General features: G+C 33.7%; 1 long non-coding RNA gene across 1 annotated transcript; it reads left to right on the forward strand.

Moving 5' to 3' along the window:
- The first annotated feature begins 11,119 nt into the window (after positions 1-11,119).
- Positions 11,120-24,285, forward strand: LOC118192056 (uncharacterized). The gene is made up of 2 exons (XR_004758711.2): positions 11,120-11,406; positions 23,987-24,285. It is a non-coding gene; the product is annotated as an uncharacterized LOC118192056 (long non-coding RNA).
- Positions 24,286-26,834: the final 2,549 nt, after the last annotated feature.

The following is a 26,834-nucleotide window of genomic DNA, read 5'->3' on the forward strand; positions in this document are numbered from 1 at the left end:
TAAAGTCTGAAATAGTAATGGAATTTAGATATGAAGTTGATTGGAATTCATTTATTAAAACCGATATTTACTATATGTACCGACAACATTATTTTATTTTTCTGACAACAAATGTACGACAAACAACTGTTGCCACACATATTCAAATAAATATTTCTTTTTTTTTTCGGTGGGGGGGGGGGAGTCTCGCGATACAAAACACAAGCGTGAGCCTTACAGAAGAATACGATATAAAGGATACAAGATTTACAAACAAAATTTAAGATGTAAGCAAGATGCTGTATCAAGAACTGTAATCTCTATCATGTGTCACAATGGAGTTTACCCAAAAAGCTTCTAGTTACTTCCACAGTCTCTTAACAATGCCAACTAGGTGAAATAAAACAGAAAATATTAGTGCAAGGATACCATATTTTTACATAACGAAACCATGAAATAATGCCATTGAGATTCAGTATAATTAAATAACAAATTTGGAAAGTAAATTAAGTAAAAATGTAGAACATTTACAAAAATGGCGCGTAAAATTAATAAGGAGCCAAAATCTTCGGTATTAAACCAAAGGTTTTGCTAATACAATGTACAATAGGAAAAACTTTATAACGTCTTGTATGCTTGGCTTTCATAAACTGAGCTCGACGTTAGAAGACTATTTAGTGAATAATCACTAGATCTTTAAAGTACTGCAAAAGCAGGAAAAGGGTGTAAATACCCTTAATTTAACTCAAATCAAGTTTCACAGACGGCACCAACACGTGTTTACAAAAGCCATTGGCTTAATTCAAAAGGTAATGAATATTATAAAATGAGCTCGACGTCAGAAGACTGTTTAGTGGATAATCACTGTAAAGTCATTAGGATTCTTCTTAAAGCATAAGACATGAAAAATGAGCGATGCCCTCGTCGGGACACGAACTTGGGCTTCTCAAATACGCGCCGAGTGTTCTAATCGTTACACCACGAAAGCATGCAGAAAATAGAGAAAAAATACCCTTATATACTCCCCCTTTTTAACGGCGATTGGGATTTATGGACCTAGTCGCGATCTGGTGGTGAAGAATCATCGTCCACCACATTTTAGTTCGGATGCCACTGTAGAATGATTTTAGAATTTTTCGAAACAAGGAAATTGAAGAAATCCACAATACCCTCGCCGGGACTCGAACCTGGACCTCTCGAATACGCGCCGAGTAAGCTAACAGTTACACCACGAAAACATGCAGAAAGTAGGGAGAAAATACCTTATATCACTATCATAAGGTCTATTTTTAGACCAGCTGGATCGTGTCGTATTCCTCTCATTTGTAACCTTATATCACTAGGTGTTTAAAGTTCTACAAAGTCAGGATAAGGAGAAGTCTCTTTATTAACTCAAATCAGGTTTCACAGAAGGCACCAACTCGTGCTTACAAAAGCCAACGCTTTTGGCTTCATTCAAAAGGTAATGAGAATAACTTAAAGTTAATGAAGTTAAATATAGCCAGAAACTTTACAGTTTAACTGTTAAAAGTGCAAGTTAGCTCTGACTCGAAAATTGGCATGAGCAAGCCTAATGTCAAGAATAGCTCAACTCCACATAAATCTAATCGTTAGATAATCAAAGTGAGCAACGTGGCCTTCAAGCAGGCCAAACACGCTCTAATTTCACCCTTCAAAAACCTACCCTTAAATACTAACTTATTTCTACCTCATTTAAATACACGCCTATTATTCAATTTGCATTTTGGCAAGTGCGAGTTGAAAGCAAGAGCGATTGGAAAGCCGCTTAAACGTAAGAAGATAACTGTTAAGTAAATCAAATAATTCCCCACCCAACTTGCTGAACGTATTTATATTATATTAGTGCTACTGTATTTTATTTTATGCTGATGGTTTGTGATAATAATTTTTCCATCGCTCAGCAATAAACGAACTTTACTTTTTGTTTTAAACAGGGCCCGAAGCCGTTTACGGTTATTCGAGAGTTAACTGTTATGATATGAATATGTATATTAATTTCATTTTTAATCCTGAAATATTATTGAAAGTGGTTTCTGGTGTGTTAACATTACGTTTTCTCACTCTATATTCTCAGTTCACTTTTATAACTACATCTGTAGCTTGAGATCATTATTTTAGTCATGCGAGAAACAGTAAAAAAGGAATAACAGTCGGATCAAAACATCCGTCTTTGTAATTTATAGTTCCAAGAACACGCAACTCTCTGCCTTTCTATTATAGAAGTATATGTATAAAAAAGAATTTTTTTAGAATTACTATTTCTATTCTATGGCAAATTAGATTGTGCAGCATAAACCCATTTAATTTATTGTTCTATTCAGTTTCGCATTTCTGGCAACTGATACAAATACAAGCGATTCCATTTCCATTTATTCGATAAGTGACATCATTGGATAGTTATTCTTTTACCATTCTAGACATAAATTTAAATTAGGTTCTTTCTTACTATTTATGAAAATAGTAAAGTAATTCTATTAAATTTATAAATAGATATAGAAAGATGGTATCAGACAATGAAGTTGAATTATGCTTTCTAAACTAGAACAATAAAGATTCAAGGAATGTAGATTGACAGTAACAACTCAGAAATATGCTGTAACTTTTGATTAACCTGTTCTTGTGAAAAAGTGTTTATTTATTACGGAAAGGGGGAAAAATTACTATCTCAAATCAACAGAATAAAACAAAATTCTTACAAGAAATACAAAAAGAAAAAGGGAAATGTGTGGGATAACGGCAGTGATAGCAGGTGATATCACAATATTCAGGAATTGTTTTTATTCTCAACAGTACACAACTTAATTTTATATAATGTGGAAGATATAATTAACTCATTTGTTAAAAATAAATTGATAGATCATGAAAAATTAAATTAAGTGTACAGACAATTAATTTTCTGTTTTCCATTGACTCCAATCAAAATATAAATAAAAGAATGGTACTCTTATTCTTAAGATGAAACTGCTTAAAAATACAGGTAAATTTTTAATAGTTTTTTCTGTTAATTATAGTATCGATTACTTCTCTCTACTCCATTTCTTTCAACTGCTGTCGGATAAACCATGATTCTGCGTTAATCGAGGACGTCATCCTCAATAATATCCCGGTTAATTCAGAGCCAATTATTGAACCAATATTATTGTAGTGAAACTCATTTTACTTGTTACAAATAAATGGAAAAATCTGATGTGGACACTTGACCTTGTACGACCAATTAAATTATACACATTTTTTGTTGCCTTTCATTTAAACTTATTTCCTCGAATTTAATTGAAGATATATTTCTCATTCAATTAATTCAGTTCTCACTTCGGGGCAAGGCGAAGTAAGAACATATAAACACACAGAAGGTACATAAGAGATACGTAAAAAATCAGAATACCTTCATTAAAAATTGAAAAATATGGAAAAATACAAAATACCGAATACAGTTAAAACAATTAAAAAACAATTTTTACAATTAAAATTAGAGTTTCTACCCAAAAACAAGCCAGCGGGCGAGAAGGCAAATTTTTCGGTGAAAAAAACTAAAAGTTTACTTTTGGTTCCACTCGGCAGAAAGACACTGAAGGTGCAGAAACTGAATGCAATATTTTCCTAAGTTTCAAATGTAAACAAATATGGCTGCTCCATTAGGCTTAACCGCCGAACAACTTACGCGCCAATATAAATTGTTGATATACAGTTATTGCAGCCAGATTAACTAAAGGCATAAAAATCTTAAAAAAACATAAGTTCAACGTAACTGCTACTCGTTTTTGGAGTTATGGGAGGTACACTGCGCGGGGAAAACAGTTCTATATCTCCCGTTCTACTGGGCCGATTGACAAAATTCAAATTGCATTTTCCATGTTTCGAAAGCACGACTTAGGATATGTATTAGATTTATATATAGCATTGTTCCAACGTAGATATTTTGACACACAATCGAATTTTTTCTGAAATAACATACCGATTTTTTCCCAAATTTCGATTCTATGATTCAAATTATGCCTAAGTATTAAATTTTATAAAATTTGGGGCGAAATTTACCAAGAAATTCAAAAATTTATCTTGGCGCAATTTTTTTTTCAGTTTGCGCCAATAACAATTCACTTGGCTCACTTTTTAATATATGGCAACCTATTTTCCTTTCTTTTCCATTATGCCGGAGCGGAAAAAAATGTACCACGTTCCTACCTTTTTACATTGTGCATGAGAGGAAGAAAGTCACATCGTTCTTACTTTCAAATAATTTTAGCAAAGTGTCTAAACAACATTGGATGTTTTATCGCTTTCAACAAATATGCCAAATTTCAAAACGCGCCAGTATATAAATTCACATATATCTTCGGAAATTTTAAATAAAAAACTGTAATTTTTCCCAGGTATGCTTAGAAATACGTCTACTTTAAGATGACGGTAAAATTTTTATAGATTATAATTCAAAATTTTTTTCGGAAAGTTTATAAAAATTATTTAAAAATACAAATTAAAAAATAACTCACAAAAAAAATGGGGGAATTTTATTTGGAATGAACCAGAATTTCGAAATGCGAAAGGAAGAATCAAATAAGTTTAATAAAAAAAGAGAGATTAATAAAGATATACGAAACTCAATTAACACTGAGAAGCTAAAATTTTGAGAGCTATTTTTTTAAAAAACTAATCATGCGATTTTTACAAAACTTGGTAGTTTGGCTTAATTTGAGTCGTAGAATCGAAATATGGAAAACAATTGGTATGTTATTTCAGGAAAAGTCTGATTTTGTGTCAACATACCTATATTAGAACAATGCTATATATATATCTAATACATATCCTTAGTCGCGCTTCTGAGACATGAAAAACGCAAGTTGAATTTCGTCAATCAGCCCAGTAGAACGGGAGACATAGAACTGCCCCCCTTTTTTGGGGGGAGGAGGGGCAGTGTGCATACATACGTACGTACACACAGGCGTCACAGAAAAAGTCTTTTCCGAATTCATTTCAAATCCATTTTACAATACGTTTTGGGAAAAAGAGTGTCCTTTATTCTGTTCTTACGTACAGATGTTAGTCAAAAACATCGCTAAACTGCATTCGATAGCAGGCAAAATAGATATTTTCGTTAAAATATCATACCAAAAATTTTTCACGATGACAATACTTCTTTTACTTCGTACCAGGAAGAAGGGAAATAAATGACCCGAACAGTTAAGAGTAACATAGTTTTACTTTATTAATCACTAGAAGGAATATAAATACGTTAACCTGATGGTATTAAAATTTTATTCCTTAGTGTGATGAGTTAAAGAAATCTGATTTCTTTTTTACTTCCTTGTACGGAGTTAACCTTTGCGGCACAGTGTGTCCGGTCTGGACATTTCCTTCTGTACGCACAGAAAAATTGAATGAAAAAGGATTTATAAGTTACTATAGGTTACTCTGAACCTTCTTTATTAATATTAGATGGCAGCTCAACATGAACCAGTCCATATATTTTTGCCATGTTTAGTTTTTTAAGACCCTCATTTTTCAAAGAAATCTTCCAGATTTTTTTAGGGTATAAAAGGAATTGCTTGAAAAGTAATTTCTATGCTATTTTCTTGGCTGTATGCTAATCTTCTTATTATATATTAGTTTTAAATTTTTGCCTTGAAATCTTGCCTAAAATCAAATGGCGAACCTTAGGTGTGCCCAGACCGGGCTCACAGATAATCTGGGATAACTGTGAGTCTGTATTCTTTGTTTCTCCGCGTCTCATCGGTCAGTTCATTGATAACAATGCTCGTTTCAGCACTCTTTTCGATGCTCTATTCAATCAGTGTGCCACCTTGGGCACACCCACAAAATTAAAACAATAAGTGCTATCTTCACAAAATTTTACTTGTGTACTCCTCTAGGCCTAATTAGACCGCCTACCTTTTTTTTTTTTTAATCAAAACTCCGACTTTAAATGGTAGCGTGCCGGAAAGGGTTAAAGGAAGTATTGTAATCGTGAAAAATTTCGGTATCATATTTCAGCAAAATTACTCATTACAACCGCTTTCGAAGCCATTTGAACCATGTTTTTGCGTGATAGCTTGTACGTACGGACAGAATAAAGGGCTCTTTTTTCCAAAACGGCTTGTAAAACGGATTTAAAATGGATTCGAAAGAGCATTTTTTCGTGACATCTGTACATTACGTACGTACTACATATGTATGTATCTCGCTTAACTCCAAGTAGCCTCAGAATTTTGAAATTTTATATATGAGACTGCTATAGCGTTTAATTGTGCATCTTACTTTTTAGTTGCAATCGGCAGTACATAAGTACATAAACATCATCTTTTGCACGATGCAAAGGACGGCACCTCCCAGGTCAGTTTTTTCGTTTGTTTTGTATTATGGTTTTTTTTTTGGGGGGGGGTCCTAATAACGACGTTTGTTTTCTAGCAAGTTTAATTGCATATCATTTGATTACATTAACATTATCTTTATAAAAGTTCTTTCTTCTTTAAGCTATGCAGGACCAGCCCGTACGTTATTGTATTTCTGACTAATAGCAAACCGCTATTTATTTTATTTTGATTTTAATTTTACATTGCTCGGAGTTGCAATTACTTTTAACACCCTAATGTGTTTTTCAGCGGATGCGTCGGGAAAAAGGAACAGAGCATGGAAGCTCCAAAAAAGATTTATTCGTGACTATTCATGTTTTTTTTTAAATTTTTTCACGTCAAACAAGAGCTTCAATGGTCTGTTTCATCGAAACGCGTAATTGTATTTAGCCTATTCGACACTTAATCATTTTTCCCTTGAAAAGCCTGGTTGAGGGTACGAGTGGGTTAATTTACCATTTTCCGCTTTGTAATTATTGTATTTTTGTAATTTTGAAATTTATGTTTTCATTATAATTTTTGCATTTTATGTTTTAATATTTTTTCCGTCAATCTATTTTTTCTGTATTAACTTTTCACATATCACAACGGTCAGATTAATGTTTTCGTGCATTCGCATGTCTTCCAACATTAATTTTAACAGTTTTTTTCGCGTGTTTACAGTTTTTTTCCAATTTTTCTAGATTAAAATTTTTAAACAAATTTCTTCTTTGTTAATATTTTAGTAATACTGCGTTGAACTATTTCGTTGAGCTACAGCTCCTGGTAACTTTTTAGCAAGATCGCTGCAATGTTTCTACCTACTATTATTTCATATCTTTTTGCAGCATTATGCGAAAAACATTTTTAAGACCAAATAGCTCTTACGTCTCATTACTTGTTAGCTTTACAATTTCTGTTTCAATTATAAACATATATATTATTTTTTATAATCTTCTATGTTTATTTCAACTTTACTTTGAATTCGATTTCATAATGACAATTTCCAATGTTTAATTTCTACAAATAATATAGTACTCAAATGCATAAACATGAAAGTGTCGGGGACGGTTACTCGAGTTTTATTGGATTTCTCTACAGTAATTGATTTTTACTCCAAATTGAATTGACTAAAATGCTTCATAAGAATAAGTTCTTTGAGTATCAGCATTGGTTCATAATTCCTACTATTCGCGGAAATATTTGGCCTGACTAGAACTGCCGGTTTGGCTTTAACTTATAACTCGAGTAAAGACGAAACACTTTCGTATTTACGTATTTTTATCAATTATTGTTCATTGAACGGGAGTTGGTTTGTTCCCCTTGAAAAGTCAACTAATTTCCGATCAATGACAATGATTACATGTTTTAATTTTTCCTTTTACAATTGAAATATTATTCTTCGTGATGATTTAACTCCAGTCCCCGTTAAAACATTATTAACATTTTGCTTTCAAATTACTTCAAAACATCTTTCAAAATATAACTTACCAGTATGGATGCATACTTTTAAAATAATTCTACTTTAATTAAACTTAGGAGTTAATATGCATGCAACAGTTGAGGCATTATCAACAATTTAACGAAATACTAAGCCTAACGAAGTCACCCTTTGTTTATATTCGAAACTCTCAGTAGAAGCGTGAATTAAGTTAGTTTGTGCACCAATTCAGCGTCTTTTTGCCGAGTGGGACCAAAAGTAACTTTCAATTTTTTTGCACCGAAAAGTCTGTCTTCCTGCCCATTGTCTAGAATGCTTGTTTTGCGTAGAATTTCTAATTTCAGTTGTAAAAATTGTTTTTTCTTTATTTTTTTTTAACTGTTTTAACTGTATTTGGAGGTTTAGGTGTTTCTGTATTTGACAAATTTTAATGAAAATGTTTTGAGTTTTTATGTATTTTTGCCCTGCCGCGAAGTGAAAACTGAATTGATTGAATGAGAAATATATCTCTAATAAAATTCCAAGAAACAAATTAAAATGAAATGCAGCAAAAAATATGCATAATTTAACAGGCTGCACAAGGAAGTCATGTAGGGTCCACATCAGATTTTTTCATGTATGGCTTAGTGATCCCATAGCATTCAGAATGAAAGGAATATGACACTTGTAATGTAAATGAGTCCAGAGTATTTAGGCCGGATTTTCGCACGCTTTAACCGGACATCGAAAGTTTCTGGCAGCGAAGCTCGAAGTAGTGCTACAATAGTTATCCGGCTTTTGCCATTTTGATAGCCAAAGTAAATCTCGAATAATTAATTGATTCAATGTTTAATTAGGTTGTAGGGTTTATATTTATTTTAACTAACATTTATTTTAAGTTTAAGCTAACTGTCCTGTCAAGCCTTTACTTTCCCCTAGAATTGCCAATGCCAGAGTATGTAAATTGTAGTAGAACACGCAGTATATTCAAATTTTAGCAGAAGTAAGTTGAGTTTAAATATAAGGGAAACGAGATTGTATGTGTGCTTCTTGAATCGCTAACGTGAAGGTTGCTAGCTAGAAATTAAGAACCGCGCGTTTCGGCCTGTGTGCCTATCTCGGCAGTTCGTTGAATCTTTCAACTGCTTAATCAGTAAGCTCGCTGAATCTCAGCTGTATTTTAGAACGTGGTCAAGTTAGTTACGATTTTAGAGCCTCGTAGGTAGTGATCTAGTTGTTTATTCATCCTGCCATTAATTTTTAGTTTCACATTTCTGTTTTTGTTATACCGCCGGGTCGGCGTAGTTTGTGAGCGTCAAGTGAACGCAACTGCTATTTCTAAAGTGGAATTAAAAGGGATTTAAACCCTTCTTACGAGTTTGTGTAATTTACAGTTCATAACAGTCACTACCATAGTTGCTGACAAGTTGGGGCCACGCAACACTACAAGGTTGTTTGCATATTTAGTCTCCTGCGTAGAGATAATTTAAATTTTAAGTTCAACTCCCTAATAACAGACATCCCACAACTACCCGAGATTTTATTTATAAACAGAAGTTGCGCACTTATTGAAATTTAAACTTTGAATAGAAAGGCTTATCTAATCACAGGCTGCACCACAAGCGGTAGAACACAAGCAAAGAGCCAGCCTTAAAGCAACTCGTATTCTTGGGTTTGGGCCAGCTTTCAGCTTTTGCCTGCTTTCAGCTTTAGTTTTTAGCTTTCAGCTTTAGACCAGCTTGACAATAGGCAAACATTCTCTTTAGGGACACAATAAAACTCTGCAAAGTACGTTCTGTACCTATTTGAAAATGAATGCGCCTTTCGGTGCGCTTGTTTAAAGATAGCCCACTATAGTGTCATTTAACCAACAGCCGAGTGGTAAAAATATCTAAATATTGGTAGTTAGATAGATTAGAAGGTGGATTTGTACAAAGAATGTCCCAAGTCTTATCACTATATGTTTTCAATGATTATGCATGAAGATGTCTTTCACTGTTAGAACTGTGACCAAACCCATTGGTAGACGTTAAGGCGACTTATCGCTATGTCTGAAGTGCAACAGTTCTTACTCCGCACTTGCCCTCGCCCGATGGAGCGTGTTAGCCTCTGCGGTGGCCAGTCTCTTCGGGATCTTCACCAGATTATGCCATCTTCACGTATGATCATACCGGCGCCAAATTAGGAACTGCATTTGATCGAAAATCGCTCAGTCAGATATACTAGGGTAGCGCTCACGCGCGGGCACCTGACTGCAACGTACTAACGTACTGTCGCTTGATCCGAAGTGCAACAGAAGGCTTGAGGAGGGTGTAAAAGAACCTTTTTAAAATGTAATACGATGAACAAGTCTGCCAGCATTTTTGGCAAGAAATTCGAAGTAGAAATTCAAATGTAAAGCTAAATTTAAATTTCTAATTGCCAAAGGCTACAAGGAGTAATTTACTGCGAAGTTGGCAGCTATTTACTGTCCGCAGCTATTATGCAACGCCGAAGACAAGAACTCTTCTCTTAGAATAGCAAACCTAGTAACGTAGCCTTCAAGAGGCGGAATCTTAACAATCTCAAAAAGTACAAATTTTCACTTTAATACACGCGAATTAATTTGCATTCTGTCAGGAACGGAAGAGAGAAGGAACAGTAAAGATTTCAAAACATAAAATAACTGGTTAGCGAATTTGTCAAAATATTTAGAGAATGGCAGCTAATGCTTTTATTAGGTTTCTGCATACTATGGCTCCTTTTTTTTGCAAGGAAATCAGCTTTTTCATTTCATTTTTCTCTTCTGTATTCGGGGATGGAACCCACACCTTAGAATTTTTCTGGACCTCTTAATGCATGGATGTGAACAATCTTGGTTACGACATAGTGTCGGGACAGAAGAGTTGTCCGAAGTCGAAAGCTGCTCAATGCAGAGTACTATGTTGTTGAAGCGCTACAAATATTGCATTAAATTCCCATCGAAATGAGAGGGGGAAAAACAGATAAAGAGAGTAATAAATAACTACCCCCTATTGTCAGTTATTCCACATTTTGGAAAACGCAGTAAAAAGTTTTGCCAATATGGGATGTTTACCACGTAACTGCAATTTTCAGTATTTCGTACTTCTCGGAACTGCCCAGCTTCCCCATGTCTTCCCCATCAGGATACAGCGTGCCGGAAGAGCGAATGTTTACGAGCATCCCTTTTGAGGAAAAAAAACAAAAGAGGGAAAAAAAAAAAAAGCTGTTTTTTTCCCTTCATAGCAGAGTGCAAAATATCGCACTATCCAGAGGGGGGGAGGAACTTGTAATCCCTTCATTTAGGAGCTTAATCCCTCGAAAAAAAATGTTCCATGCTTTTAACCTAAATTGTCGTTTCGGACATTTGCGCCAATAAAAAGTCGGGGGGTGGAGAGAACGCTCTTGTTCTTTAAATATTCAAGCTACGGGAATTGCATCTTTAATACATGCATCCATACGTTTATTTATTGTTATTATTTCCTCTTACAGCAGCAAAACAAGTTCCTATGAAAAGAGGGTCTAATGCAGAACTTCCTCCAAAGTGTGGGTCACTAAACTCGGATGCTGAATTGCACCATATGTTTGTATGTATATAAGAGGGTTAGTACGGCATGCTTGCATAATAGATACTCGCTTGCATTTGCACTCCTACCACAAAAGGTAAGAATATTTTACTTTTACTCTTCATGGTTCTAAAAAGGAAGAGGGATGGAAAGGGGTATTTTTTTAACGTAACCAAACTTTTACATACGTAACTCAGTTTAGCAAAAACTAAACTGAGGATACTCATTAGGGGCAATTTAGAGAAACTTTAGGCAAACGCGTAATATTAATAAATATAATTATTCAATTCCTTAGTGCAGGACATCACTAATTACCAATTTAGAGCTTCTCAGCAAATGGAAATTATTTATTTAAAAACTAATTGATTGCTATGTGTCACATTTTTCTACATTCATTCATTACAGTTCTTTTTGCTAGTTAGCGAAAGACTAAACCTGATTTAACAATTAAACTAATGTAACGTTAATAGTATACCACACTGTATTTTAAATCTTAACCTAAAACTGGTATAGTATGGATTTAAGGTGTTCGAGCATGGCCTTTTAGCGGATGACTTATTATGTTTGCCTGAGAAGGATCGTGTAAATTTCGGTGTATGCGTCATCTATAACCAAATATCGAACTGTCTTGTTATTATTAAAAATAAAATTATCAACCGTTTCATTAAATCCAATGTAAATGCAAAATTGGGAAGCATTCTCAAAACCCATAATTTTATTGATGAATCTGTAGAACGCTATTATACCTGTTATAAGTTCACATAACATTCCTATCCCTTAAAATCCCCCCACCCTTTTTTGTTAAAAAAAAGTTAGAATCATCTTTGTGAATTATCTTTGTTTTTAATTAAAACTGGAGAAGAACTTTATAGTTACTATTCGAGAAGATCTGGAAGTCAGTTATTAGTTCTTAAAAGTTTGGAGAAAATTTTAAACGCTAATTTTAGTTCCCAAGACATCAAACGTTTTATAAACGTATATGAAAACCGATGTTCAGTTCCACGTTACAATGTCTATCTTGCATGTATTAAAATACTGAAGTTTTTACTTGTTTTCTTGGAAATAATTTCTTAAGGAGGCTCATATACCTTAAACCTCTTACCCTTCGAATATGTGACTGTTACAAGAATTGGGATATTTTATTTATTTTAAAATCAATTATTTCAAACCTTTTACAGCTGACTACATAATATAGCTGCTTTGGAAACTAGTGACCAGAAAGTTTGTGTTGCCACAAATATTTTTGTAATTTAATCCGATTTGTGACAAAATGTTTCGTCACGTTTCCACCTTGCGCGCACGATATTTTAAAAATGGCTAATGGTACATACTTGAAATTTGATGGAATTCTTTATATGAGCCCTATTTTTTAACGGAACCAAAAATCTGATGAATATTTTAATATTAAAAAATTTTATGGACGAAAACATTACAGATTTTTTTAATAAAATACACTTTATAAACTTGACTCCAAATAAAATAAAAACTTAACATAAAATTCTTAGAATTTTAGGTTAACAGTAGTTTCCAAATGTTATAAAAGCTATACATTAAATATGGAATTAAATTATGCAACAGAATGTTTTAAACTGTGCGCGCAAGTTGGAAACATGACGCAAATTTTTGTCAAAAAGCGGATTAAATTATAAAAATATTTGTGGCAACACAAACTTTCTGATCACTATTTCAGAAAGCAATTATATATTATGTAGTCAGCTGTAAAACGTTGGAAGTAATTGCTTTAAAAATAAATAAGTTATCCCAATTCTTGCAACAGTCACATATTCGAAGATCTTACGGGTTTTAAGGTGTACGAGTCCACTTAAGTATCTTCAATATAGGTCTGACCTTTCTGTTCAGTATTAAAAGTATTCTTTTCAGTCTTTTCAGTATTAAAAGATACAGTTATATTTGAAATTAATTATGTTCACGTAATGAAGGAGAAAGATTACACATTTCTGGATCTTAGAGGACCTTAAAATATGCATAAGTTCAAACTTAAAAACTACTATTTATTAAAACAATGCATTTAAAACGAACTTTTGGCATTTTTGAAACTTCAGTGGGATATGCATTACGTATTTTCTGATTCAGAGAAAATAATCCTGATTAACTTGAATACATTTTGCGAATAAGAGAAAAATAATTTTACAGCTCTCCGAAATCCACACATGTGCACATAATTTAATTTTTTTAAAAATATTTTTGTGTATTTTCTTGCAATGTTTAATTACTAAGAGTGCTGCGAAGAATTTTAATATCTGATATGCATCTCAAAGTTATGCTTCCTTAAATAGTTGAAATCCAACACCATCAGTATAAAACAAAATTACCTACGAAAATATAGAATAACATGGGATAACAGTACTGATAGTAAACGTGGACAAAGTATTTGAAAAGTTTTTTTTGTTTTTTAACATACAATAGCATATAATGTAATTATGCATCATTCGGAATATATAATAATTTACTAACCAACTTTATATAAACGAATGAATATTTTATCTAGATTAAATTGCTTGAAAATACAAATAAAACTTTAATAGCATTTACTGTTATGTTATAATATTAATTAATCATCCTTTTTATGACTTTTAACTGCCCTTGAATCAATCATAGTTTTGAAATAATGTTTTAAATAATTTAAATAAACATAATAATAATAAATTTAAATGCATTCGCTATTAATTAAATTTGTGAATAACTAGAAACATTTAATTAAATCCAAATCTACATTGTTATAATATTTCAAATTTATATTTAGTTAAATTGTTTTTATTTATTTTTATTTTGTAAATAGAATGTTATTTATAATTTATGTTTTGTGAATGTCTCGCTTGTCGCAACTAATTAAGATCGAAAAGATTTTGCTTGCTCAGGCGTATCCGAAAATAGCTTAAACTAAGTTTTGCAATCTTTTATTAATAAATCTCCCAGCGTGTGTGTGTGTGGTTGAAAACGAGTAAATTATTACATGGAATATTACTGAATGGTTTAATTAAAGTTACAGTAGTGTGAAAGCCACTCTGACAACCAATATCTAAGAGCCAAATTGAACAATATATGGGTTTCTTTCTAGTTCTAGTCTAGAAACCAGTTCTGAATATATTCGCTATTAATTAAATAATTTCGCCTAACTATGAGCTACTATATTTTCCTTATTTATTGTTATACTCAAAAAATTATTCTACGTTCTTAATGTACCGAATTTTTTTTATGTAATAAAATAAAATATCCTTTTAAGAAACACAATACATGTTCAATAAAAAAAAAAAAAGTAATGTTTCAAGATTTTGTACTATAGAGTCATTTTTAGAATTATTTTGAAGCAGGAAAGGTGAGACAAATAACAATGCCCCAGCCAGGATTCGAGGCTCGGCCCTCCGACTTCTAGCCGGGTGGGCTGTCAATTACACCACGAGGGCAAGCCAGATGGAGGAAAAAATACCTTTCATTCTCTTTCACTTAAAGAATGACTGGAGAGATGGTGACTCAGTCGCCATATCCTGGTGCTTTGGAATTATCGTTCATGACATGTTAATTTAGGAGCCATCGTAGAGATAATTAGGCACTTATTTAATTATAATTAGGCACAAGGAAAGGTGAAAAATGTTTATTGCCTTTGTTGGGTTTCGAACTTAGGACCTTCCGATTGCTAGCCGGACAAACTTTCCAATTACGTCACGAAGACCCTCGGGGAGGAGGGAGAAAATACATTATAGTAATGCCGAATTATCAATTATTTCAAATTATCTGATATGCCAATATAATGTCACAAAGCAGTTTTTGCAAATGTACTTACTGCTTTGGCAGTCTCACACTAAGAAATATTTTAAGTAAACTTTTTTTCTCATCAGTGTCTACTTCTTTTCACAGTCAGTGTCTTTTCCTTTAATTGGCTCATCTTTTGGCTTTCATAATCCATTCAGCAAATTTCGTCTTCTTTGCCTAAGAATTATTCAGATGTAACCTTAAACATTGAGTTTAGCATCTCAGGCTGGTTAATTGTAAAATTTATCAATATTTTTACTTTTTTTCTATATATATTTACGCTACATATTATACAACATCAATGATTCTGGAGCTGAAGCAAATGCCGAATGTTTCCGATTATTTACGAATAACACTTTCATAATCTTGTCATATAGGTGTTCTATCGGATATACACATATGCAGAGGCAGATAATTGCATGTTTGGTTACCCTTTTGAAATTATCACCTACCTATAATATGAAACTATAAGGAATGGAAGACATTTGTCTATGTTTTCTTGCGATGCAAAGATTGGTATAGAGGCTGTGCAATCAATACTTATTCATTATGCAGTCGATAAATTTTGTAGACTTTGTAGTAATTAACAGACTGATTATATAATCAATCAATGTGATCGAGACTATGTAATCATTTTTTTAAAGTGTGCCAATATTTACTTTTTATTTATGAGAGGAAACTGTAAAAATGGAAAACATTTCTCCTAATAATGTTCTTATGACGTAACAGTTGGCACACAGAAGATCAAGGTTCAAGCAGGGTCAAGCATATGTACAAGAACTTCTCGCTTTTGAGTTTCAGTTTTCTTTTTCTCTGTCCCCAAACTTAATAGTCACCAACCTAGAATGCCCATTGCAGGCTTGCCTCAGTGACGGGGGGGGGGGCTAATCACTGCTTTCATTGTGGCAAATCATAGGCAGTTATCTTCTTTGTCCATCAATCGATCTACTTTCTTCAGCCTCATCCGCTTTTCTTTTCAGTTTCTTTAGCGAATGCTCTCTCTTATTCAATTCAGTTTTTTACTAACGAAGATGTGCAGGCAATTGCATTTAATTGCAAAGGTACTCCGTAACAAAATGCCTTGCCCCGAACTAGAACTGACTAGCTGAGCGTTTCCCGTTTTCTTCAATGACCTTCAGGCTGGGAAAAATATAGAGAATTAAAGGTATTCTTTCGTGTTGCAACATTTAGCATAAAAGTTCTCTATGCAAAAGTTACCGTGTTCGACTCCAGGCAAGAGCACAATTTATTTTCAACTCATTTCTTAGTCTTGAACTGTTTCTGGTCACCAGGGCCTGGACTAAGAATTTTGACCTTCATTACAGTACCATGTTTATGTGCCTGTTCGATACGATGGTTAACGACACTGGCTGCCGTGTCACTGAACACCAGTTCAGAAGTTGTTCATGACAATCTGTCCCCTTATCTTATAGGTCTTGTATCCGCACCATTAACCTGGGCATCAATTTCTGAGAAGAGACGGCTGAAGTTTTTGGCTATTCCAATGAATATTTGATTACGAAGTGCTCGGTCTTTAGCATAAAAATAATGTTTCTGTGCTGTCTTGCCAATAAACTACATTATGCAGACCAATTTTATCACCCCTCCTCCACCCCATAAAAAAATTCTCCTTTCTGTATAAATATAATTATTGTACCGTCGGAAGAACTGGATGTGATCATTGCAAAAAATCTAATGTGTTCATCATTTAAAATTTAGGTATAAAATTCATCACGAATTGTATTACTTCTGTGAGTTAGTATTTGAACCCGGTTACACCAATTTTGATAACCTAAACAGCAATATGACAAATTCAGAAGGTGGAAATAATCAAAATGCATGGAAGCGGGAAAACGGTATGATCAATCTTCAACCAGAAATTGTATCTTTATGTAGTAATATTGAGAAGCTCGGTGGCGCAGTAGCTAGCGCATCGCGCAGCAGCACCACAGGTCCGGGGCTCAAACCCCGGGCTGGCCAAGGTCGACTCAGCCTTTCATCCCTTGATTTCCATCCCTTGGGTTGATGAGTACCAAGTTCACTGGCGGTCCTGTGACAAGCTGACCACTTGTTGAGGGCATATGCTTACGCACCCTGGGGCCTAAGGTCAAGAAAGCAGATTTCGGGGAACTGCAGGCCTTAGCCCTTTAGGGCTGTTTAAGCCATTGAGTTTAATTTTAGTTTATAGCAGTGGCGTAGCGAGGGGGGCAAGGGGGTTTATGATGCCCCGGGCGCCGCTCGCAGAGGGGCGCCAAATTATCTACAAACAAGATTTTCATCAAATCACTGTGTTTTTTTCGGGGAAGGGGGCGCCAAAAAGGTATTTTGCCACCCGGGGGCCAGTTATGCTCGCTACTCCACTGGTTTATAGTAATATTAACGAAAGCAACAATAAGCAACTATAAAAGGCATAGCGTGAAGTAGTAAATTTGCAGGAAGGCACGGATGTAAATTGGCTGTTCCGTCGTAGGAGGTAACAGTGGCCACCTATTAGGTGTGTCCATAATAAAATGACCACCACTTCTGCCCTTAGAAGGGACGAAAGCCTAAAAATAGCTAACACCCGCCATTAAAAAAAGTTTCGAAGGCTTAACGAGAGTTGACGTTAGACTTTTTTGTCGCCAGTGTAGTGTAGGGTTTATCCTAACTTTTTAGCAATTACTTTTAGTTAAAGCTACTTTCCTGTCCATCCTAATTTCAACTTACAATTTCCTACCAGAATGTGTTTTTAGAATCGCGTTTAATGCAAATGAGTAAGAGTAATATTTAATTCGAAGTTCCACTGACTTCGAGAGACAGCCCAGAGTTCCTGCCCCACGCGCGTTTGCCTTTTGGCAACGTCTTTCTAAGCTGTTACTACGCTTGGCCGTATTCCAGGCCCTTTTGATAGCTTCGCCAGCTCATTCGATATTTAGAAGCCAACTACTTAGAATTTAGATAGCTCCGGCTATATTTTAGCTAAGCATTAGTCAAGTCTTATTTCTTATTATTTTGAGTTCAAGCCCAAGTGAGGCTTTGCTGTACGCCCTGAGAAAGTTCCATCTGCTAACTCTTAATTCGAGCAATAAAGGGTAATTGAACCCTTCTCGAGTTTACGTCTCTGTTCGTGAGCTTCAGCGATTATTCGCTTAACTGCTCACTAGGTTCCTCCACATTTAGTCATTAGATAAAAGGGTGGAAGCCCACAGCGATCCCTAAATTCTGCCACGCAGTGCTGTAGCACCGGTTGCATCTACTTTGGGAACAATCTTGATAATATATTTCTTTTCAGCGTCGGAAGCGAAATTGACGAAAAAGAAACTTGCAAAAGTGAGAGTAACAGGAAAAAAGGTAAATGATAGAAAAGGAAGTTACTGGCGCCATCTGTTGATCGAAGAGGGAATGTAAAGCGACTTAAAAAAAGCTGACTGTAAAAAGAGATTAGATTCGGGATCATTGTCTGGAACAGAAAGATTTTTTATGAATATGAAGCGCCTCCACGAACTCGCCTATGAAAGATTTTTCTTAATAATTTAGTCTCGGAAGAAATGAAAAATGTAATTTTCTGACAAGAGGATGCGGACATGAGATGATTTATGGATTATTTTTTACCGAATATATAGTTCATACTCTTTAGTGTGAAATTTCAAGGCCCCACATTGTTTGAAGAGTGCGTATTAAGCCGCGCTGTCAAGGAATGCTATAGATAGTTCACACATACCTGGAATGCGAACTGCGATTTATATAAATAGAAAAAAAAAAAAAAATACATGAAAGTTAAACTTATCAAAAATACATGCAATTTTGCAATTAATTCAGCGAAAGAACGAATTAGTTACTAAATTTGTATAATCGACTAAAATGATTTTTCCCGTATTGAAGCAAATATTTTTTTTTTTTTTTTTTTTTTTTAGTGTTTGGTTCACAATAGGAGATGAGGAATCTTTATCTATGTTCTGCACACAGTTTTTACCTAGGCACATGCTTCTTCGTCGTCATTTTCATGTCACAGCTGTAGAAGAAAGCTGAGTTCCGCCCTCCCGCTTTACGTATAGCAGTCTGATATAACATCAATATTCACCATTCCCAAATTATAATACATAAAACATCAAATTGGCCTTCCATTTCAATTTGGACATCAATTTTTAACTACATTTCAACATTTGTTTGACAATTTATTTCTGTGTTACATAAATGCAATAATTACGCCCATTCTTATTTTGACTCTGCTACTTCTGTCGCTTGCCTTTTAAGAGATGATCGAGATATGTAAGTGGTTAACATATCCAGCTGTTTATTCGGAGATCCGAATTCTGGATCTCGACGTGGACTTAGTTTATTTTTAATGTTTTCTGGCTTTATCTAACAATCACTCTAGTGTCGGTCCAACTAAATTATAATAAAAGATAACTGATTACCACCTGGATTTGATCTACTGAGTCCCGTACGTCTCCCAGTTGCATTATAAATGAGAGAGAATATAAGGAATAATCGCCTTCCCCGTGCGCGCTTTCGTAGTGTAAGTATCCATGTGCATGTCCAGTTAACGTCAGAAATATAGGTGTTCAAATCTAGACGAAAGCGCAGTTGATTCTTTGCTCCGGAAATCCTAGTAGTCTCTACAGTGTTACAGTTAGAGAAGCTATAATTTGTTTTTGCTGATATGCGGAAGTGCGCTCAAAACTATTTTTTTCAGACAAAAAGGTGAGCTTGTAAATACTAATCAGACGATAAGGGAGCCCAGACATTTTAATTAAATTTATATTTTTTGGATAGTTTTAAAATCCCTTATATTCAAAATAATAATGATGACGATGATGAATGATTGCGTGAATGAAGACTGTTTCAGTATGTACATTTTTATAGCTTTCTGAATTAATTAATAACAGGAATATCAAACAGTTTTACTACGTCAAGGCTTGTCAATTTTTCAGAAAAACTTTTTATTTTTTCCATAACTAGTGTTTAAAATTTATATTACAATGTTTTCTTTATTGCATTAATTAAAAATCGTTTAATCATTTACTCATTTTTAATAAAGCAACTGGTAGCAAAAAAAAAAAAGTTATGAGTGACTATCTTTACTGTCTTTACTGCTATACTGCTTTAAAAAACTTATTACTAACGAAACAAAAACACACACATACAACAACAACAACAACAAACAACAACAAACAGAAAACAACAACAACAACAACAACAAACAGCAGCAGCAACAACAACAACAGCAAACAACAAACAACAGCAAACAACAACAACAACAAACAACAAACAACAACAGCAACAGCAAACAACAACAAACAACAACAACAACAAACAAGAACAAACAACAACAACAACAACAAACAACAACAACAACAACTTTTTCCTTTTACCTACTTCAGAATTAATAAATAAATAAACATTAAATTAAAAACTATCCCTTTCTTGTTAACTAAAAATTCATTAACTGTTAATTAAAACAATTCAAATACAATTCTTAACTTTTCCTTAATATTTAACCAGGTACTAATTCAGAAGTCAAACAACAAAAATCTGCGTTATATTTACAAAATTTTCACAGGACTAGTTTCGATGGTTTTACCGAACCACCATCCTCAGCTGCAAAACCTTTATAACGCCGATTTTTGTTGTTTGACTTATGAATTAGTATTTATTCGGCGTGTTATTGTGTCTTAATTTAACCAGATAATAGCACTCATTGTTAGAGACAGAACACAGGAACATTATTTTTTATAATATGCAGTGGAAGGTATGTTTAAAATTAAATTTAAAAGAAAATTTAAAAGGAAAACAAATTGAATTTTTACAGAAAAATGCTTGCCTTCTTTACACAAGAAGTTTTGCCTCACAATTTAGCGACAATACCTATTTAATAGTTTGACACTTTCAGAAGAAAATGTACAACTTCTGTATTCTGTGAGTTAGATATAACTCAGCCATATATCATCTCATTCCCGAATTAACCGAAAAATGCAAAGAACGCAATGTCATATGAAGACAGTGGTTTCGTAAATGACTGTACTCTTTAGCTGTACAGGATATGAAAACACTTAAAAATGTTATAGTGTTAATTACATTCGTACTGCATCAAATAATTAAACTTATCATGTAAACAGAACGGTAATAATTAAAGACTTCTCAAAGCGTTAATAGATGTGACATAAACCATACACAGATTCCTATCACGGCACATGCAGTGGTATATGTATTGAAAGAATATGCAATTTGAGCGTACTGATAAATATCACTAGATATCATATCATGGTTATGTTTCTAGAACATCAGATAGTCAGAAGTTTGTTCTTTTTGAATGAAAAATGGAGTTACATATAACTTGGACTAACAATACGTAAAAGATGGACTAACATATTTAGTAGGATTTTGTAAATGTGCATGGCTGTATTATTTGCAATTAAATGAAAGTTAAAATGTTTGTTTGAAAGATATTTAGGCAATGCAAAGTTCGAAGCATATTCATATTGCGCACTTCTTCTCAGTTGCCTATCTTAGTTCCTCCTTTCTTCCTTCCCCGCCCCTTCGCTGCGCATGTCTTCACTATAGGTGCTAGATGTGTAGAGTCATTAGGAATTTTTGGAAACCGGAGAGATGAAAAATTAACAACCGCCTTCGCCGGGAATCAAACCACGGACCTCTGGAATACCGGCCCAGCGTGCTACCGTTACACCACGAAGGCATGCTAGGGAAGTGGGAGCAATACCTTATATACTCCCCTTTTTAAAGGGCGACTAGGGTTTTAGGGGACCTAGTCGCCAAATCCTGGGTGCGGAGAATCATCATCCACAACCCTTTTAGTTCGGGCGCCGCTTGTAGAGTCATTAGGAATTTTTGGAAACCGGAGAGATGAAAAATTAACAACCGCCTTCGCAGGGAATCGAACCACGGACCTCTGGAATACCGGCCCAGCGTGCTACCGTTACACCGCGAAGGCACGCTAGGGAAGTGGGAGAAATACTTAATAGATGTAACGATTAATATATAATATGACACATACATATTCACATAGTAGTGGATTTCCTTTTGTTGTTCGAGTTCAAGCATGTTCGAGGTAACTGAAATCACAACTTCATTACACGTAAAACATTTTATCTCTAGAAAATCGTTTCAGTTTCTGAAAATCTTGTAGACAATGTTTTTGGATGTTAACTCACATGTAAATATTCAGTAGAGTTAATTCAGGGACAGGACATTTGAAGATGTCTATGCTTTTCAGGAAACTTCTTTGGGAAAAGAGTTTTTGCAATTTTCAGTTTTGCTGCCCAGGAAACATATCTTCCTCTCCTGGCAATGCTTCCTCAGATATTGTTAGATAAAAATAATAACGGAATTGAATTTTGATAGTTGCAATGCGCATGAAATTTTCTGCTTTGAAGTCAAGACCATTGTTTTAATTAGAATCACTGGCAGAGCTTAAACAGGCTGGTAAGCACCATTTCCAAATATACCAGCTGCGCTGCCGGTAAAGGCCATTGTTACATTTGTTTTTACGACTGCACATTCTTGAGAGGATACAAAGACAATTTGTAGTATTCACAGCGATTGCATAGCTGGAAATACAATATAACCTAATTTCTGTCGCTTTTTAAAAACAATTCATTATCAGAGATTCTACTGCGATTGCACATGTCAGAAATGCAAACAGTATTAAGAATTTTTGTGCCCTTTTAATTCCCAGAAGTCATTCATTGGCCTGATATGTAATATTTTTGATGTGATGCTGAAAGTAAGACTACAGTAGAGTTTAATCTAATGGCACCAGTAACAGACTTCAATTTTGTGGGCCACAAAGCTCATGAAGACTTTTGCTTTAGTATTTTTTCAGTGTGCATAATATTAAAATATTATCTGAGGCCTTTTAGGTTCTAAAAGTCATTCATTGATATACTAGGCAATGTCTTTAAATTTTTTATTTGGGTATTCTACATATAATGCTAGTAATCTTGAAAATATATCTGAGTATTTGCTAACTAGAGTTTAATATTCCAATTTTGACTAAAATTTCCAAGCTACAAATTTCCTGGATTTTTACTTTAAAAAGCCTAGAGATTTGTCTTGGGTAAAATAAAAATCTAGGAGAATGTAATGTAGTAGTAAGATGCTTTTGGAGTCTGTGCTTTTCAAAGAACTCGCGAAAAGGTTTGCTACTGTTTGAAGTTGATTGCCCCCAAAACAGACTTTAATGGAAAGATTATTTTAGCAAAAATAGACTTTCATTTTACTGCCTATAACGTTCGTGAAACCTTCTGTCTTTATGCCAACACCGTTGTTCAGGTTTCTTTATAATCACTAGCTAGTGTGCGCTTTCGAGAGATTTTGAAAAAAAAAATTCTTGAATTCAACGAACATTCTCTATTCGTAAAAAGTTAATTAAATTTTAAATAATGAAATTTAATGCAAACAGATAAATGATTAATTGTTGCTGCGAACTAATCTACAGCATCATTTAAATTCTGAGAGCATATGTAAATCAAGTGCAAGTATCAAAATCCATGAATAAATATATCATTCCAAACATTTTTTAATCCCAAAAAATTTATAAAAATGCATAAGATACAAAAGATTTTGAAAGATTCAACTGCAACTGCAAAACCTTGACCTGAATACAGCATTAAATATTTTCCTAGATTTAATTTGAATGTTTTGGGTTCTTTTCATTTTGATATCTTGCACTTAGCATTAATGATTTTTACAGTACAAGTGGGTGTTTGCTAACCGTAATTTAGTATTTCGAATATGACTAAAATTAAATTTACAATCGGTGGTGGCGTGATAACAAACATATAAAAGATGCTACGTTTGCCATTTGCAAAGGAGTGGATCTAACAAGCTTTGCACTAACATCCCAAGAGCTCTACTAACAAGCTAAGAAAAATGAGTTATAATCGAGCAAATTTTTGTCCTTCCAGCACTATGAAAGTCGTTTTGACAGCTATCCTAGTGCTCTGCCTCTTGAGTGCTACATTCGACATAATGGCCGCCCAAAGGCTCTCCGAGCGCATTGATCAAACATTATGCTCCAGATCTTGTAGGTTGTTCTCTAGAGCACATAGAGAAGGATGTTGCAGACTCTACAACAACTGCTGCGGAAGAGGAGGATAAGAAGTTTGCATATCATCTCACTATCGAATATGGATTATGTTTCGAAACCTAAGAACATTTTGTACAAATATTTTGTAAATAAATATTCAGTGTGTGTGAAACGTTATTGGTGATTCGTATTTAAAAAATTGGGTACTTTTCCGTTTCGCCGGCGCAAATCTCGCCAAGCAGACTTTGTTGGCGACAACATACAGTATACACATAAAAAATGTTAATTCTAAGAATTTTTTTTTATTTTGAAGGCATAAACATTTTAATATGGTTTAAAATTTTGTAAAAAGCCAATAAATAAAGACAATAAATTTGTAAAAAGACATTAATTTAAGAATTTACTATGATTTCATGGTTCAAAATCCTGATTCGCCGGTTCGTATCACGTGACCCCAAGTGATCTCATCTCACGTAAACTACGCTACTAAAATCTAATTCGCTCAGTAATTATCTACATTAATTTCAAGTTAAATCTTAATTTGGAATACAAGTTTAAATGCAAGAATTATTTCAATTCGTACGAATAGCTTACTCAGAAATTATGTAAAACCGCAGTGCTTTACTTCGCTTGTGCATTCTCATTAGAATTGATGAATTTAACACTTGATTTCGCCTTCGGATGAGCGGTGTAATTGCGTTCTAATTGACTTAGAACTAATTGACTTATCACCGTGAATTGTCTTAGGGGATAAAATTTAAATATCGTGTAAAAATTCTATATGCCAGTATTGAAAGAAACAATCTGATAAGAAATGGCTTCAACTTGTTTTGAAACTGAGGCGTAAAAGGTTACCAGCGAAGATATTTCGTCTGGCATCAGTTAAACCATTATTGGCGGCTTTATCGTTTGCGCCGGCAAAACGGAAAAGTACCAAAAATTGTTCCTGTATTATGCTTTTTTATATGTAAAGTAATATAGTACCTACATAATCTCAAGTTATCGATACAGGCATGAGAAAATATAAGCTAATTACTGTGAAGTTTTAACCAAATATGTGTATGTATAATAATTTATAATGGCTTTTATATTTATTTTTGAAAATTTTTGATTAAATTTCTGAAGTTAGCGGAAATTATCTGAACGTAGAAACTATTTAATAATAATTCCCCTAAATAAGTTATCAGATTCTAGAACTCATTCATACAAAACGGTAATTTTAAGTAATAAAATAGGGAAACTTTGAAAGGCAGAGTTTTAAATTCATGGTATATTCTTTTGAAATACATTTGTGTAACACATGATATTAAACTCAGACAAATCTCTAAAGGAATAAGTATCCGTTATAAAGCCAGAAATGAAAACATTAAGCCGTTAAAGGAAAAAGTATTTTTGATTCTTTAGAAAGCAGTTTTCGAAGTTCACAGCCTTTGTAGATATCTAGAAAGTTCCAACAAGGATTTCATATTAATTGACGAATGAAAAACTGCAATAAAAGCACTACTTTTTCTGAGAGAGATCTAATGAATACAGTGAGACCGCAGATCCATGTTTCCATTTTAAGAAATGATGGTTTTTAAAAAAAAGTCAGTTCTATTTCTCCCGTTCTACTAGGTCGATTGACAAAATTCAACTTGCGTTTTTTTTTTTTTTTTTTTTTTTTTTTTTTTTTTTTATGGCTCGAAAGCGCGACTTGGGATATGTATTAGATTTATATATAGCATTGTTCTAATATAGGTATTTTTACAGAAAATCGATCCTTTTTCTGAAATGACATGCCAATATTTTTCCCATATTTCGATTCTACGACTCGAATTACGCCAAACTGCCACGTTTTGTAAAAATCGCACAAATAGTTTTTAAAAAATTAGCTCTCAACATTTTAGCTCCTCAATGTTAATTGAATTTGATATATATTTATGTATATATCTTTGTGTATATATTTATAATTATCTCCTTTTTCATTAAATTTATTTAATTTTTTTCTTTCACATTTCAAAATTTAAATTCATTTCAAATAGCATTCGCCCATTTTTATGATTTAAATTTGTATTTTAAAATTATTTTTATAAATTTTTCGAAAACAATTTTGAATTATAATCTACAAAGTTTTTACCATCATCTTAAAGTAGATGTGTTTCTAAAGCCTACCTGCAAAAAATTACAGTTTTTTATTCAAAATTTCCGAAGATATATATGAATTTATATATTGGGACGTTTTGATATTTGGCGAAAGCGATAACAGCAACTGTGGTTTAGGCACTTTGTTAAAATTATTTGAAAGTTGAAACGATGTGACTTTCTTCTGCTCATGCAACAATGTAATAGGGTAGGAACCATGTGACTTTTTTTTCGTTCCTGCACGATGGAAGGGAAAGGGAAATAGGTTGCCATATATAAAGAAGTTCGTCTCGAGAATTATTCTTGGCGCAAACTAAAAACATCTGATGTGTACACCACATGACTTCCTTGTATTGGAATATTATATGGGAATATTAAATTATACGCATTTTTTCTTGCATTTCATTTAAACTTATTGGATTGAATTAAATCTACTTCGCCGACAGCGCATAAACCACAATAGAATAAATGCATTCTTTAAAATTCACTCTGGTATTTGTTTACCATAGCGACACTCTGGCGCTAGATTCCCTTAACAGTATTAATAATTATATAACAGTTAACTTATATAATAATTATATAACGGAAACTAAGTTAACTGTTAT

Source organism: Stegodyphus dumicola, chromosome 5, assembly GCF_044657685.1.
Source record: "Stegodyphus dumicola isolate Sdum_Otavi_A_Nest chromosome 5, ASM4465768v1".
NCBI classification, from domain to species: domain Eukaryota; kingdom Metazoa; phylum Arthropoda; class Arachnida; order Araneae; family Eresidae; genus Stegodyphus; species Stegodyphus dumicola.